Source organism: Heterodontus francisci, chromosome 28 (genome assembly GCF_036365525.1).
Source record: "Heterodontus francisci isolate sHetFra1 chromosome 28, sHetFra1.hap1, whole genome shotgun sequence".
NCBI lineage: Eukaryota > Metazoa > Chordata > Chondrichthyes > Heterodontiformes > Heterodontidae > Heterodontus > Heterodontus francisci.
This window is the reverse complement of record NC_090398.1, coordinates 46,553,716-46,572,842: the sequence shown is the minus strand read 5'-3', so window position 1 is coordinate 46,572,842 and position 19,127 is coordinate 46,553,716.

Sequence of the window (19,127 nt, the reverse complement as noted above, 5' to 3'; positions counted from 1 at the left end):
CATTGAAACACATCCCCACACACTGAAACACCTACCCCACACACTGAGAACACTACTCCACACACTGAAACACCTTCCCCACACACTGAAGTCCCTTCCCTACACACTGAAACCCTTCCCCACATTCTGAATCCCCTCCCCCACACACTGAAACACCTTCCACACGCACTGAAACCCCTCCCCCCACACACTGACACCCCTTCCCCACACACTGAAACCCCTTCCCTACACACTGAAAGCCCTTCCGCACACACTGAAAGCCCTTCCGCACACACTGAAACCCATCCCCACACACTGAAACCCCTTCCCCACACACTGAAATACATCCCACACACTGAAACACCTTCCCCACACACTGAAACCCCTTCCGCACACATTGAAACCCATCCCCACACACTGAAACACCTTCCTCACACACTGAAACCCCTTACGCACACACTGAAACCCCTTCCGCACACACTGAATTCCCTTCCCCACACACTGAAACACCTTCCACACACACTGAAACCCCTTCCGCACACACTGAAACAAATCCCCACACACTGAAACCCATCCCCACACACTGAAACACATCCCCAAACACTGAAACACCTTCCCCACACACTGAAACCCCATCCGCACACACTGAAACCCATCCCCACACACTGAAACCCCTTCCCCACACACTGAAACACATTCCGCACGCACTAAAACCCCTTCCGCACACAGTGAAACCGCTTCCCCACACACTGAAACCAATCCCCACACAGTGAAACCCATCCCCACACACTGAAACCCATCCCCACACACTGAAACACCTTGCCCACACACTGAAACCCTTCCCCACACACTCAAACACATCCCCACACATTGAAAAACATCCCCACACACTGAAACCCATCCCCAGACACTGAAATCCATCCCCACACACTGAAACACATCCCCACACACTGAAACACCTTCCCCACACACTGGAATCCCATCCGCACACACTGAAACACATCCCCACACATTGAAACCCCTTTCCCACACACTGAAACCCCTTCCCCACACACTGAAACACCTTCCGCATACACTGAAACCCCTTCCGCATACACTGAAACCCCTTCCGCACAACGTGAAACCCATACCCACAGACTGAAACCAATCCCCACACACTGAAACCCATCCCCACACACTGAAACCCGTCCCCACAAAGTTAAACACATCCCCACACATTGAAACACATCCCCACACACTGAAACACCTTCCCCACACACTGAAACCCCTTCCCCACACACTGAAACACCTTCCCCACACATTGAAACACATCCCCACACACTGAAACACCTACCCCACACACTGAAAACACTTCCCCACACACTGAAACACCTTCCCCACACACTGAAGTCCCTTCCCCACTCACTGAAACCCTTCCCCACACTCTGAAACCCCTTCCCCACACACTGAAACACCTTCCACACGCACTGAAACCCCTTCCCCACACACTGAAACCCCTTCCCCACACACTGAAACCCCTTCCCTACACACTGAAACACATCCCCACACACTGAAACACCTTCCCCACACACTGAAACCCCTTCCGCACACATTGAAACCCATCCCCACACACTGAAACACCTTCCTCACACACTGAAACCCCTTACGCACATACTGAAACCCCTTCCGCACACACTGAAATCCCTTCCCCACACACTGAAACACCTTCCACAAACACTGAAACCCCTTCCGCACACACTGAAACCCATCCCCACACTAGAATCCCATCCCCACACACTGAAACACATCCCACACACTGAAACACCTTCCCCACACTGAAACCCCATCCGCACACACTGAAACCCCATCCGCACACACTGAAACCCATCCCCACACACTGAAACCCCTTCCCCACACACTGAAACACACTCCGCGCACACTGAAACCCCTTCCGCACACAGTGAAACCAATCCCCACACACGGAAACCAATCCCCACACACTGAAACCCATCCCCACACACTGAACCCCATCCCCACACACTGAAACACCTTCCCCACACTGAAACACCTTCCCCACACTGAAACACATCCCCACACACTGAAACACATCCCCACACACTGAAACACATCCTCACACTCTGAAACAACTTCCCCACAAACTGAAACCCCTTCCCCACACTCTGAAACATCTTCCCCACACAGAGAAACACCCTCCCCACATATTGAAATACCTTCCTCACACACTGAAACACCTTCCACATACACTGACACCCTTTCCCCACGCACTGAAACCCCTTCCCCACACACTGAAACCCCTTCCGCACACACTGAAACCCCTTCCGCACACAGTGAAACCCATCCCCACACACTTGAAACCCATCCCCACACAGTGAAACCCATCCCCACACACTGAAATTTCTTGCCCACACTGAAACAACTTCCCCACACTGAAACCCTTCCCCACACACTGAAACACATCCCCACACACTGAAACACATCCCCACACTCTGAAACAACTTCCCCACAAACTGAAACCCCTTCCCCACACTCTGAAACACCTTCCCCACACACAGAAACACCTTCCCCACATATTGAAATACCTTCCTCACACACTGAAACACCTTCCACATACACTGACACCCTTTCCCCACACACTGAAACCCCTTCCGCACACACTGAAACCCCTTCCGCACACACTGAAGCCCCTTCTGCACACACTGAAATCCCTTCCCCACACACTGAAACACCTTCCCCACACACTGAAACCCCTTCCCCACACACTGAAACCCCTTCCGCACACACTGAAACCCATCCACACACACTGAAACCCATCCCCACACACTGAAACCCATCCCCACACACTGAAACACATCCCCACACACTGAAACACCTTCCCCACACACTGAAACCCCATCCGCACACACTGAAACCCATCCCCACACACTGAAACCCCTTCCCCACACACTGAAACACATTCCGCACACACTGAAACCCTTCCGCACACACAGAAACCCATCCCCACACACTGAAACAACTTCCCCACACACTGAAAACATTCCCCACACACTGAAACACATCCCCACACACTGAAACACATTCCCCACACACTGAAACCCCATCCGCACACACTGAAACCCATCCCCACACACTGAAACACATTCCGCACACACTGAAACCCTTCCCCACACAGTGAAACCAATCCCCACACACTGAAACCCATCCCCACACACTGAAACAACTTCCCCACACACTGAAAACCTTCCCCACACACTGAAACACATCCCCACACATTGAAACACATCCCCACACACTGACACCCATCCCCACACACTGAAATCCATCCCCACACACTGAAATACATCCCCACACACTGAAACACCTTCCCCACACACTGTAACCCCATCCGCACACACTGAAACACATCCCCACACACTGAAACCCCTTCCCCACACACAGAAACACCTTCCGCACACACTGAAACCCCTTCCGCACACAGTGAAACCCATACCCAAAGACTGAAACCAATCCCCACACACGGAAACCCATCGCCACACACTGAAACCCTTCCCCACACAGTTAAACACATCCCCACACATTGAAACACATCCCCACACACTGAAACACCTTCCCCACACACTGAAACCCCTTCCCCACACACTGAAACACCTTCCCCACACATTGAAACACATCCCCACACACTGAAACACCTACCCCACACACTGAAAACACTTCCCCACACACTGAAACACCTTCCCCACACACTGAAGTCCCTTCCCCACACACTGAAACCCTTCCCCACACTCTGAAACCCTTTCCCCACACACCGAAATACATTCCACACGCACTAAAACCCCTTCCCCACACACTGAAACCCCTTCCCCACACACTGAAAGCCCTTCCGCACACACTGAAACCCATCCCCACACACTGAAACCCCTTCCCCACACACTGAAACATATCCCCACACACTGAAACACCTTCCCCACACACTGAATCCCCTTCCGCACACATTGAAACCCATCCCCACACACTGAAACACCTTCCCCACACACTGAAACCCCTTACGCACACACTGAAACCCCTTCCGCACAAACTGAAATCCCTTCCCCACACGCTGAAACACCTTCCACACACACTGAAACCCCTTCCGCACACACTGAAACCCATCCACACACACTGAAACCCACCCCCACACACTGAAACACATCCCCACACACTGAAACACATCCCCACACACTGAAACACCTTCCCCACACACTGAACCACCTTCCCCAAACACTGAAACCCCTTCCCCACACACTGAAACACATTCCGCACACACTGAAACACATTCCGCACACACTGAAACACATTCCGCACACACTGAAACCCCTTCCGCACACAGTGAAACCCATCCCCACACACTGAAACCTATCCCCACACACTGAAACCCATCCCCACACACTGAAACACCTTCCCCACACACTGAAACCCCTTCTGCACACATTGAAACCAACCCATCCCCACACACTGAAACCCTTCCCCACACACTGAAACCCATCCCCACACACTGAAACACCTTCCCCACACTGACACCCTTCCCCACACACTGAAACACATCCCCAGACACTGAAGCACATTCCCACACACTGAAGCAACTGCCCCACACACTGAAACCCCTTCCCCACACTATGAAACACCTTCCCCACACACTGAAAAACTTCCCCACACATTGAAACCCCTTCCCCACAAACTGAAAACCCTTCCCCACACACTGAAACCCCTTCCCCACACACTGAAACCCCTTCCGCACACACTGAAACCCTTCCCCACAGACTGAAACCCTTCTCCACAAACTGAAACCCCTTCCCCATAACTGCAACCCGTTACCCACACACTGAAACACATTCCCCACACACTGAAACCCCTTCCCCACACACTGAAACCCATTCCCCACACACTGAAACCCCTTCCCCACACACTGAATCCCCTTCCGCACACAATGAAACACCTTCCCCACACAATGAAACACCTTCCCCATACACTGAATCCCCGTCGCCACTCACTGAAACCGCTTCCGCACAAAATGAAATACCTTCCCCACACACTGAAACACCTTCCCCACACACTGAAACACCTAATGCACACACTGAAACGACTTCCGCACACACTGAAACACCTTCCCAACACACTGAAACCCCTTCCCCACACTCTGAAACCCCTTCCCCACAAACTGAAACCCCTTCCGCACAAACTGAAACCCTTCCCCTCACACTGAAACACATCCCCACACACTGAAACACATCCGCAGACACTGAAACCCAAACCCACACACTGAAACACCTTCCCCACACACTGAAACACATTCCGCACACAGTGAAACCCATCCCCACACACTGAAACCAATCCCCACACACTGAAACCCATCCCCACACACTGAAACACCTTCCCCACACACTGAAACCCATCCCCACACACTGAAACACCTTCCCCACACACTGCAACCCTTCCCCACACACTGAAACAAATCCCCACACATAGAAACACATCCCCACACACTGAAGCCCATCCCCACACAGTGAAACCCATCCCCACACACTGAAACCCATCCCCACACACTGAAACACCTTCCCCACACACTGAAACCCAGTCGCACACACTGAAACCCATCCCCACACACTGAAAGACCTTCCCCACACATTGAAACACCTTCCGCACACACTGAAACCACTTCCACACACAGTGAAACCCATCCCCACAGACTGAAACCAATCCCCACACACTGAAACCCATCCCCGCACACTGAAACACCTTCCCCACACACTGAAACCCTTCCCCACACACTGAAACACATCCCCACACATTGAAAAACATCCCCACACACTGAAACACCTTCCCCACACACTGAAACCCCTTCCACACACACTGAAACACATTCCCCACACACTGAAGTCCCTTCCCCACACACTGAAACCCTTCCCCACACTCTGAAACCCTTCTCCACACACGGAAACACCTTCCACACGCACGGAAACCCCTTCCCCACACACTGAAATACCTTCCCAACACACTGAAACCCCTTCCGCACACACTGAAACCCATCCCCACACACTGAAAGCCCTTCCGCACACACTGAAACCCATCACCACACACTGAAACCCCTTCTCCACACACTGAAACACATCCCCACGCACTGAAACACCTTCCCCACACACTGAAACCCCTTCCGCACACATTAAAACCCATCCCCACACACTGAAACACCTTCCCCACACATTGAAACCCCTTACGCACACACTGAAACCCCTTACGCACAAACTGACATCCCTTCCCCACACGCTGAAACACCTTCCACACACACTGAAACCCCTTCCGCACACACTGAAACCCATCCCCACACACTGAAACCCATCCCCACACACTGAAACATCTTCCCCACACACTGCAACCCTTCCCCACACACTGAAACAAATCCCCACACATAGAAACACATCCCCACACACTGAAGCCCATCCCCACACAGTGAAACCCATCCCCACACACTGAAACCCATCCCCACACACTGAAACATCTTCCCCACACACTGCAACCCTTCCCCACACACTGAAACCCATTCCCCACACACTGAAAAACCTTCCCCACACACTGAAACCCCTTCCACACACACTGAAACACATTCCCCACACACTGAAGTCCCTTCCCCACACACTGAAACCCATCCCCACACTCTGAAACCCTTCTCCACACACGGAAACACCTTCCACAGGCACGGAAACCCCTTCCCCACACACTGAAATACCTTCCCCACACACTGAAACCCCTTCCGCACACACTGAAACCCATCCCCACACACTGAAAGCCCTTCCGCACACACTGAAACCCATCACCACACACTGAAACCCCTTCTCCACACACTGAAACACATGCCCACGCACTGAAACACCTTCCCCACACACTGAAACCCCTTCCGCACACATTGAAACCCATCCCCACACACTGAAACACCTTCCCCACACATTGAAACCCCTTACGCACACACTGAAACCCCTTACGCACAAACTGACATCCCTTCCCCACACGCTGAAACACCTTCCACACACACTGAAACCCCTTCCGCACACACTGAAACCCATCCCCACACACTGAAACCCATCCCCACACACTGAAACATCTTCCCCACACACTGCAACACTTCCCCACACACTGAAAGAAATCCCCACACATAGAAACACATCCCCACACACTGAAGCCCATCCCCACACAGTGAAACCCATCCCCACACACTGAAACCCATCCCCACACACTGAAACACCTTCCCCACACACTGAAACCCAGTCGCACACACTGAAACCCATCCCCACACACTGAAAGCCCTTCCCCACACATTGAAACACCTTCCGCACACACTGAAACCACTTCCACACACAGTGAAACCCATCCCCACAGACTGAAACCAATCCCCACACACTGAAAACCTTCCCCACACACTGAAACCCTTCCCCACACACTGAAACACATCCCCACACATTGAAAAACATCCCCACACACTGAAACACCTTCCCCACACACTGAAACCCCTTCCACACACACTGAAACACATTCCCCACACACTGAAGTCCCTTCCCCACACACTGAAACCCTTCCCCACTCTCTGAAACCCTTCTCCACACACGGAAACACCTTCCACACGCACGGAAACCCCTTCCCCACACACTGAAATACCTTCCCCACACACTGAAACCCCTTCCGCACACACTGAAACCCATCCCCACACACTGAAAGCCCTTCCGCACACACTGAAACCCATCACCACTCACTGAAACCCCTTCTCCACACACTGAAACACATCCCCACACACTGAAACACCTTCCCCACACACTGAAACCCCTTCCGCACACATTGAAACCCATCCCCACACACTGAAACACCTTCCCCACACATTGAAACACCTTACGCACACACTGAAAACCCTTACGCACAAACTGACATCCCTTCCCCACACGCTGAAACACCTTCCACACACACTGAAACCCCTTCTGCACACACTGAAACCCATCCCCACACACTGAAACCCACCCCCACACACTGAAACACATCCCCACACACTGAAACACCTTCCCCACACACTGAAACACCTTCCCCACACACTGAAACCCCTTCCCCACACACTGAAACACATTCCGCACACACTGAAACACATTCTGCACACACTGAAACCCCTTCCGCACACAGTGAAACCCATCCCCACACACTGAAACCAATCCCCACACACTGAAACCCTTCCCCACACACTGAAACACCTTCCCCACACACTGAAACCCCTTCTGCACACATTGAAACCCATCCCCACACACTGTAACCCATCCCCACACACTGAAACACCTTCCCCACACTGTAACCCTTCCCCTCACACTGAAACACATCCCCACACACTGAAGCAAATCCCCACACACTGAAACAACTTCCGCACACACTGAATCCCCTTCCCCACACTCTGAAACACTTTCCCCACACACTGAAGTCCCTTCCACACACACTGAAAACCTTCCACACACTCTGAAACCCTTCTCCACACACGGAAACACCTTCCACACGCACGGAAACCCCTTCCCCACACACTGAAATACCTTCCCCACACACTGAAACCCCTTCCGCACACACTGAAACCCATCCCCACACACTGAAAGCCCTTCCGCACACACTGAAACCCATCACCACTCACTGAAACCCCTTCTCCACACACTGAAACACATCCCCACACACTGAAACACCTTCCCCACACACTGAAACCCCTTCCGCACACATTGAAACCCATCCCCACACACTGAAACACCTTCCCCACACATTGAAACCCCTTACGCACACACTGAAAACCCTTACGCACAAACAGACATCCCTTCCCCACACGCTGAAACACCTTCCACACACACTGAAACCCCTTCTGCACACACTGAAACCCATCCCCACACACTGAAACCCACCCCCACACACTGAAACACATCCCCACACACTGAAACACCTTCCCCACACACTGAAACACCTTCCCCACACACTGAAACCCCTTCCCCACACACTGAAACACATTCCGCACACACTGAAACACATTCTGCACACACTGAAACCCCTTCCGCACACAGCGAAACCCATCCCCACACACTGAAACCACTCCCCACACACTGAAACCCATCCCCACACACTGAAACACCTTCCCCACACACTGAAACCCCTTCTGCACACATTGAAACCCATCCCCACACACTGTAACCCATCCCCACACACTGAAACACCTTCCCCACACTGAAACCCTTCCCCTCACACTGAAACACATCCCCACACACTGAAGCAAATCCCCACACACTGAAACAACTTCCGCACACACTGAATCCCCTTCCCCACACTCTGAAACACCTTCCCCACACACTGAAACACCTTCCCCACATATTGAAATACCTTCCTCACACACTGAAACAACTTCCACATACACTGACACCCTTTCCCCACACACTGAAACCCCTTCCCCACACACTGAAACAACTTCCCCACCCAGTGAAACCCCTTCCCCAAACACTGAAACCCCGTTCGCACACACTGAAACCCTTCACCACACACTGAAACACTTCCCCACACACTGAAACCCCTTCCCCACAAACTGAAAACCCTTCCCCACACACTGAAACCCCTTCCCCACACACTGAAACCCTTCCCCACAGACTGAATCCCATTCCCCACACACTGAAACCCTTCCCCACGCACTGAAACCCCTTCCCCATAACTGAAACCCCTTCCTTACTCACTGAAACACATTCCCCACACACTGAAACCCCTTCAACAGACAGTTAAACGCTTCCCCACACACTGAAACCCCTTCCCCACACACTGAAACCCCTTCCCCACACACTGAATCCCCTTCCGCACACAATGAAACACCTTCCCCACACAATGAAACACCTTCCCCTTACACTGAATCCCCGTTCGCACACACTGAAACCCTTCACCACACACTGAAACACTTCCCCACACACTGAAACCCCTTCCCCACAAACTGAAAACCCTTCCCCACACACTGAAACCCCTTCCCCACACACTGAAACCCTTCCCCACACACTGAAACCCTTCCCCACAGACTGAAACCCTTCTCCACACACTGAAACCCCTTCCCCATAACTGAAACCCCTTCCCCACACACTGAAACACATTCCCCACACACTGAAACCCCTTCCCCACACACTGAAACCCATTCCCCACACACTGAAACCCCTTCCCCACACACTGAATCCCCTTCCGCACACAATGAAACACCTTCCCCACACAATGAAACACCTTCCCCATACACTGAATCCCCGTCGCCACTCACTGAAACCGCTTCCGCACAAAATGAAATACCTTCCCCACACACTGAAACACCTTCCCCACACACTGAAACACCTAATGCACACACTGAAACGACTTCCGCACACACTGAAACACCTTCCCAACACACTGAAACCCCTTCCCCACACTCTGAAACCCCTTCCCCACAAACTGAAACCCCTTCCGCACAAACTGAAACCCTTCCCCTCACACTGAAACACATCCCCACACACTGAAACACATCCGCAGACACTGAAACCCAAACCCACACACTGAAACACCTTCCCCACACACTGAAACACATTCCGCACACAGTGAAACCCATCCCCACACACTGAAACCAATCCCCACACACTGAAACCCATCCCCACACACTGAAACACCTTCCCCACACACTGAAACCCATCCCCACACACTGAAACACCTTCCCCACACACTGCAACCCTTCCCCACACACTGAAACAAATCCCCACACATAGAAACACATCCCCACACACTGAAGCCCATCCCCACACAGTGAAACCCATCCCCACACACTGAAACCCATCCCCACACACTGAAACACCTTCCCCACACATTGAAACCCAGTCGCACACACTGAAACCCATCCCCACACACTGAAAGACCTTCCCCACACATTGAAACACCTTCCGCACACACTGAAACCACTTCCACACACAGTGAAACCCATCCCCACAGACTGAAACCAATCCCCACACACTGAAACCCATCCCCGCACACTGAAACACCTTCCCCACACACTGAAACCCTTCCCCACACACTGAAACACATCCCCACACATTGAAAAACATCCCCACACACTGAAACACCTTCCCCACACACTGAAACCCCTTCCACACACACTGAAAAACATTCCCCACACACTGAAGTCCCTTCCCCACACACTGAAACCCTTCCCCACACTCTGAAACCCTTCTCCACACACGGAAACACCTTCCACACGCACGGAAACCCCTTCCCCACACACTGAAATACCTTCCCCACACACTGAAACCCCTTCCGCACACACTGAAACCCATCCCCACACACTGAAAGCCCTTCCGCACACACTGAAACCCATCACCACACACTGAAACCCCTTCTTCACACACTGAAACACATCCCCACGCACTGAAACACCTTCCCCACACACTGAAACCCCTTCCGCACACATTGAAACCCATCCCCACACACTGAAACACCTTCCCCACACATTGAAACCCCTTACGCACACACTGAAACCCCTTACGCACAAACTGACATCCCTTCCCCACACGCTGAAACACCTTCCACACACACTGAAACCCCTTCCGCACACACTGAAACCCATCCCCACACACTGAAACCCATCCCCACACACTGAAACATCTTCCCCACACACTGCAACCCTTCCCCACACACTGAAACAAATCCCCACACATAGAAACACATCCCCACACACTGAAGCCCATCCCCACACAGTGAAACCCATCCCCACACACTGAAACCCATCCCCACACACTGAAACATCTTCCCCACACACTGCAACCCTTCCCCACACACTGAAACCCATTCCCCACACACTGAAACCCCTTCCCCACACACTGAATCCCCTTCCGCACACAATGAAACACCTTCCCCACACACTGAAACACATCCCCACACATTGAAAAACATCCCCACACACTGAAACACCTTCCCCACACACTGAAACCCCTTCCACACACACTGAAACACATTCCCCACACACTGAAGTCCCTTCCCCACACACTGAAACCCTTCCCCACACTGTGAAACCCTTCTCCACACACGGAAACACCTTCCACACGCACGGAAACCCCTTCCCCACACACTGAAATACCTTCCCCACACACTGAAACCCCTTCCGCACACACTGAAACCCATCCCCACACACTGAAAGCCCTTCCGCACACACTGAAACCCATCACCACACACTGAAACCCCTTCTCCACACACTGAAACACATCCCCACGCACTGAAACACCTTCCCCACACACTGAAACCCCTTCCGCACACATTGAAACCCATCCCCACACACTGAAACACCTTCCCCACACATTGAAACCCCTTACGCACACACTGAAACCCCTTACGCACAAACTGACATCCCTTCCCCACACGCTGAAACACCTTCCACACACACTGAAACCCCTTCCGCACACACTGAAACCCATCCCCACACACTGAAACCCATCCCCACACACTGAAACATCTTCCCCACACACTGCAACCCTTCCCCACACACTGAAACAAATCCCCACACATAGAAACACATCCCCACACACTGAAGCCCATCCCCACACAGTGAAACCCATCCCCACACACTGAAACCCATCCCCACACACTGAAACACCTTCCCCGCACACTGAAACCCAGTCGCACACACAGAAACCCATCCCCACACACTGAAAGACCTTCCCCACACATTGAAACACCTTCCGCACACACTGAAACCACTTCCACACACAGTGAAACCCATCCCCACAGACTGAAACCAATCCCCACACACTGAAACCCATCCCCGCACACTGAAACACCTTCCCCACACACTGAAAACCTTCCCCACACACTGAAACCCTTCCCCACACACTGAAACACATCCCCACACATTGAAAAACATCCCCACACACTGAAACACCTTCCCCACACACTGAAACCCCTTCCACACACACTGAAACACATTCCCCACACACTGAAGTCCCTTCCCCACACACTGAAACCCTTCCCCACTCTCTGAAACCCTTCTCCACACACGGAAACACCTTCCACACGCACGGAAACCCCTTCCCCACACACTGAAATACCTTCCCCACACACTGAAACCCCTTCCGCACACACTGAAACCCATCCCCACACACTGAAAGCCCTTCCGCACACACTGAAACCCATCACCACTCACTGAAACCCCTTCTCCACACACTGAAACACATCCCCACACACTGAAACACCTTCCCCACACACTGAAACCCCTTCCGCACACATTGAAACCCATCCCCACACACTGAAACACCTTCCCCACACATTGAAACACCTTACGCACACACTGAAAACCCTTACGCACAAACTGACATCCCTTCCCCACACGCTGAAACACCTTCCACACACACTGAAACCCCTTCTGCACACACTGAAACCCATCCCCACACACTGAAACCCACCCCCACACACTGAAACACATCCCCACACACTGAAACACCTTCCCCACACACTGAAACACCTTCCCCACACACTGAAACCCCTTCCCCACACACTGAAACACATTCCGCACACACTGAAACACATTCTGCACACACTGAAACCCCTTCCGCACACAGTGAAACCCATCCCCACACACTGAAACCAATCCCCACACACTGAAACCCATCCCCACACACTGAAACACCTTCCCCACACACTGAAACCCCTTCTGCACACATTGAAACCCATCCCCACACACTGTAACCCATCCCCACACACTGAAACACCTTCCCCACACTGAAACCCTTCCCCTCACACTGAAACACATCCCCACACACTGAAGCAAATCCCCGCACACTGAAACAACTTCCGCACACACTGAATCCCCTTCCCCACACTCTGAAACCCTTCCCCACACTCTGAAACCCTTCTCCACACACGGAAACACCTTCCACACGCACGGAAACCCCTTCCCCACACACTGAAATACCTTCCCCACACACTGAAACCCCTTCCGCACACACTGAAACCCATCCCCACACACTGAAAGCCCTTCCGCACACACTGAAACCCATCACCACTCACTGAAACCCCTTCTCCACACACTGAAACACATCCCCACACACTGAAACACCTTCCCCACACACTGAAACCCCTTCCGCACACATTGAAACCCATCCCCACACACTGAAACACCTTCCCCACACATTGAAACCCCTTACGCACACACTGAAAACCCTTACGCACAAACAGACATCCCTTCCCCACACGCTGAAACACCTTCCACACACACTGAAACCCCTTCTGCACACACTGAAACCCATCCCCACACACTGAAACCCACCCCCACACACTGAAACACATCCCCACACACTGAAACACCTTCCCCACACACTGAAACACCTTCCCCACACACTGAAACCCCTTCCCCACACACTGAAACACATTCCGCACACACTGAAACACATTCTGCACACACTGAAACCCCTTCCGCACACAGCGAAACCCATCCCCACACACTGAAACCACTCCCCACACACTGAAACCCATCCCCACACACTGAAACACCTTCCCCACACACTGAAACCCCTTCTGCACACATTGAAACCCATCCCCACACACTGTAACCCATCCCCACACACTGAAACACCTTCCCCACACTGAAACCCTTCCCCTCACACTGAAACACACCCCCACACACTGAAGCAAATCCCCACACACTGAAACAACTTCCGCACACACTGAATCCCCTTCCCCACACTCTGAAACACCTTCCCCACACACTGAAACACCTTCCCCACATATTGAAATACCTTCCTCACACACTGAAACAACTTCCACATACACTGACACCCTTTCCCCACACACTGAAACCCCTTCCCCACACACTGAAACAACTTCCCCACCCAGTGAAACCCCTTCCCCAAACACTGAAACCCCGTTCGCACACACTGAAACCCTTCACCACACACTGAAACACTTCCCCACACACTGAAACCCTTTCCCCACAAACTGAAAACCCTTCCCCAAACACTGAAACCCCTTCCCCACACACTGAAACCCTTCCCCACAGACTGAATCCCATTCCCCACACACTGAAACCCTTCCCCACGCACTGAAACCCCTTCCCCATAACTGAAACCCCTTCCTTACTCACTGAAACACATTCCCCACACACTGAAACCCCTTCAACAGACAGTTAAACGCTTCCCCACACACTGAAACCCCTTCCCCACACACTGAAACCCCTTCCCCACACACTGAATCCCCTTCCGCACACAATGAAACACCTTCCCCACACAATGAAACACCTTCCCCTTACACTGAATCCCCGTCCCCACACACTGAAACCGCTTCCGCACAAAATGAAATACCTTCCCCACACACTGAAACACCTTCCCCACACACTGAAACACCTAATGCACACACTGAAACCACTTCCGCACACACTGAAACACCTTCCCAACACACTGAAACCCCTTCCACACACACTGAAACCCCTTCCCCACACACTGAAACCCCTTCCGCACACACTGAAACCCATCCCCTCACACTGAAACACATCCCCACACACTGAAACACATCCGCACACACTGAAACCCATCCCCACACACTGAAACACCTTCCCCACACACTGAAACACATTCTGCACACAGTGAAACCCATCCCCACACACTGAAACCAATCCCCACACACTGAAACCCATCCCCACACACTGAAACACCTTCCCCACACACTGCAACACTTCCCCACACACTGAAACAAATCCCCACACATTGAAACACAGACCCACACACTGAAGCACATCCCCACACAGTGAAACCCATCCCCACACAGTGAAACCCATCTCCACACACTGAAACACATCCCCACACACTGAAACACCTTCCCCACACACTGAAACCCAATCGCACACACTGAAACCCATCCCCACACACTGAAAGCCCTTCTCCACACATTGAAACACCTTCCGCACACACTGAAACCACTTCCGCACACAGTGAAACCCATCCCCACAGACTGAAACCAATCCCCACACACTGAAACCCATCCACGCACACTGAAACACCTTCCCCACACACTGAAACCCTTCCCCACACACTGAAACACATCCCCACACATTGAAAAACATCCCCACACACTGAAACACCTTCCCCACACACTGCAACCCTTCCCCACACACTGAAACAAATCCCCACACATTGAAACACATCCCCACACACTGAAGCACATCCCCACACAGTGAAACCCATCCCCACACAGTGAAACCCATCCCCACACACTGAAAGCCCTTCCGCACACACTGAAACCCATTAACACCACACTGAAACACCTTCCCCACACACTGAAACACATCCCCACACACTGAAACACCTTCCCCACACACTGAAACCCCTTCCGCACACATTGAAACCCATCCCCACACACTGAAACACCTTCCCCACACATTGAAACCCCTTACGCACACACTGAAACCCCTTACGCACAAACTGACATCCCTTCCCCACACGCTGAAATACCTTCCCCACACACTGAAACCCAATCGCACACACTGAAACCCATCCCCACACACTGAAAGCCCTTCTCCACACATTGAAACACCTTCCGCACACACTGAAACCACTTCCGCACACAGTGAAACCCATCCCCACAGACTGACACCAATCCCCACTCACTGAAACCCATCCACGCACACTGAAACACCTTCCCCACACACTGAAACCCTTCCCCACACACTGAAACACATCCCCACACATTGAAAAACATCCCCACACACTGAAACACCTTCCCCACACACTGAAACCCCTTCCACTCACACTGAAACACATTCCCCACACACTGAAGTCCCTTCCCCACACACTGAAACCCTTCCCCACACTCTGAAACCCTTCCCCACACACGGAAACACCTTTCACACGCACGGAAACCCCTTCCCCACACACTGAAATCCCTTCCCCACACACTGTAACCCCTTCCGCGCACACTGAAACCCATCCCCACACACTGAAAGCCCACCCCCACACACTGAAACCCCTACCCCACACACTGAAACCCCTTCCGCACACATTGAAACCCATCCCCACACACTGAAACACCTTCCCCACACACTGAAACCCCTTCCGCACACACTGAAACCCCTTCTGCACACACTGAAATCCCTTCCCCACACACTGAAACACCTTCCCCACACACTGAAACACCTTCCGCACACACTGAAACCCATCCCCACACACTGAAACCCCTTCCCCACACACTGAAACCCCTTCCCCACACACTGAAAACGCCTTCCGCACAAACTGAAACCCCTTCCGCACACACTGAAACACCTTCCCCACACACAGAAACCCCTTCCCCAAACACTGAAACCCCTTCCGCACATACTGAAACACCTTCCCCACACACTGAAACCCCATCCCCACAAACTGAAACCCCTTCCCCACACACACTGAAACACCTTCCCCACACACTGAAACACCTTCCTGCTCACACTGAAATACCATCCCCACACACTGAAACACCTTTCACACAAACGGAAACCCCTTCCATAGACAATGGAACCCTTCCCCACACACTGAAACACCTTCACCGAACACTGAAACCCCTTCCTCACACACTGAAACAGCTTCCCCACACACTGAAACAGCTTCCCCACACACTGAGACCCCTTCCACACACACTGAAACACCTTCCACACACACTGAAACACCTTCCCCACACACTGAAACACCTTCATCACACACTGCAACCCCTTTCGCACACATTGAAACACTTCCCCACACACTGAAACCCTTCCCCACACACTGAAACACCTTCCCCACACACTGAAACCCCATCCGCACACACTGAAACACCTTCCCCACACACTGAAACCCTTCCCCACACACTGAAACCCTTCCCCACACACTGAAACACTTTCCCCACACACTGAAACCCCTTCCATACACACTGATACACTTCCCCACTCTCTGAAACCCCTTCCCCACACACAGAAACCCTTCACCACACACTGAAACCCCTTCCCCACAGACTGAAACACCTTCCCCACACACTGAAACAGCTTCCTCACACACACTGAACATGCTTCCCCACACACTGAAACACCATCCCCACACACTGAAACAACTTCCCCACACACTGAAACCCCTTCCGCACACACTGAAACACCTTCCCCACACACAGAAACCTTTCCCCACAAACTGAAACACCTTCCCCACACACTGAAACACTTCCCCACACACAGAAACACGTTCCCCACACACTGAAACCCCTTCCCCACACACTGAAACCACATCCCCACACACTGAAACACCTTCCCCACACACTGAAACCCCATCCCCACACACTGAAACACATCCCCACACACTGAAACACATTCCCCACATACTGAAACGCCTTCCGCACACACTGAAACCCCTTCCGCACACACTGAAACACCTTCCCCACACACTGAAACCCCTTCCCCAAAAACTGAAACTCCTTCCGCAAACACTGAAACAACTTCCCCACACACTGAAACCCCTTCCCCACACACTGAAACCCCTTCCGCACACAGTGAAAACCTTCCCCACACTCTGAAACCCCTCCCCACACACTGAAACCACTTCCGCACACACTGAAACACATCCCCACAAAATGAAACACCTACCCCACACACTGAAACCCCTTCCCCACACACTGAAATACCATCCCCACACACTGAAACACTTTCTCACACACTGAAACCACTTCCACAGACACTGGAACCCTTCCCCACACACTGAAACACCTTCCCCAATCACTGAAACCCTTCCCCACACACTGAAACAGCTTCCCCACAGACTGAAACTCCTTCTCCACACACTGAAACCATTCCCCACACACTGAAACCCCTTCCCCACACACTGAAACCCTACCCCACACACAAAAACACCTTCCTCACACACACTGAAACCCATTCCCCACACACAGAAACACCTTCCCCACACACTGAAACACCTTCCCCATACACTGAAACACCATCCCCACACACTGAAACTCCTTCCCCACACACTGAAAACCCTTCCACACACACTGAAACACATTCCCCACACACTGAAGTCCCTTCCCCACACACTGAATCCCTTCCCCACACTCTGAAACCCTTCCCCACACTCTGAATCCCCTTCCCCACACACGGAAACCCC